The sequence below is a fragment of the Aplysia californica genome, unplaced genomic scaffold, assembly GCF_000002075.1.
Source record: "Aplysia californica isolate F4 #8 unplaced genomic scaffold, AplCal3.0 scaffold00016, whole genome shotgun sequence".
In the NCBI taxonomy this organism is placed as follows: Eukaryota; Metazoa; Mollusca; class Gastropoda; order Aplysiida; family Aplysiidae; genus Aplysia; species Aplysia californica.
The window spans coordinates 2,815,879-2,817,073 of record NW_004797286.1 but is presented as its reverse complement, the minus strand read 5'-3'; the positions used below and the strand labels follow the sequence as shown (position 1 = coordinate 2,817,073).

General features: G+C 51.0%; 1 protein-coding gene across 1 annotated transcript in view; it reads left to right on the top strand.

Annotated features, from left to right (window-relative positions):
* The window catches only part of LOC106012576, a gene marked incomplete in the record, with an annotated part of 17,966 nt that overhangs the window by 9,159 nt on the left and 7,612 nt on the right, over positions 1–1,195 (top strand).

Genomic DNA, 1,195 nt, shown 5'->3' with positions numbered 1-1,195 from the left:
GAGGTGTGGACGAGGGTGAGGAGGGGAAGGGGAGTGGGTGAGGTGTGGACGAGGGTGAGGAGGGGAAGGGGAGTGGGTGAGGGGTGGACGAGGGTGAGGAAGGGAAGGGGAGTGGGTGAGGTGTGGACGAGGGTGAGGAAGGGAAGGAGAGGGGGTGAGGTGTGGACGAGGGTGAGGGGAAGATATTCTTTGGAGTTTTGGAAGGTGGCGAAGAAAACACGTACAAGAAAAAAAATGTGATGGACTGAAAGGAAAGATGTCGGTGACAAGCACACACAGGGACAGACAGAATATGTTGATCTATATGCAAGGACATCCAACAGAACAAAACAAACAAACAAAACTATTACGTTTAAAAAAATCCAACCCAAAGAACACATTATGAAAACAAAACAACAAACGAAGCACAACCAATCGTGAATATGTAAATTAGAATAGAAATAAATGAATGAGTAAACAGATAAATCAATAAATACGTAAAATGCATATAAAAATGCGTTCATAAAAGCTCAAATAAATGCATAAATATAGAAGAAATAACAGGCCTCCTGGGATGAGCAACGGGAAGGTGAGAGGATGGGCGTAAGGTGAGACCCACTGGGGTGGGGTGAGAGGATGGGCGTAAGGTGAGACCCACTGGGGTGGGGTGAGAGGATGGGCGTAAAGTGAGACTCACTGGGGTGGGGGGAGAGAATGGGCGTAAGGTGAGACTCACTGTGGTGGGGGGAAAGAATGGGTGTAAGGTGAGACCCACTGGGGTGGGGTGAGAGGATGGGCGTAAGGTGAGACTTACTGTGGTGGGGGGAGAGAATGGGTGTAAGGTGAGACCCACTGGGGTGGGGAGAGAGAATGGGCGTAAGGTGAGACTCACTGTGGTGGGGGGAGAGAATGGGTGTAAGGTGAGACCCACTGGGGTGGGGAGAGAGAATGGGCGTAAGGTGAGACTCACTGTGGTGGGGGGAGAGAATGGGTGTAAGGTGAGACCCACTGGGGTGGGATGAGGGAATGGGGCGGGGCTATGGAAGTAAGACGCCATGGCTATATATAGACATCAGAGCTATAAAAGGAATCAACTAGGTGAAGAGAGTGAGCTCATCGCACTAGGAGATGCAAAATGCCGACTGGGAGTGGAGCAAGCTACGGTCTACAGAATAAGGTGGCGGGCGGCTGGAGGGTGACCCGTGCGGGAGAAAGG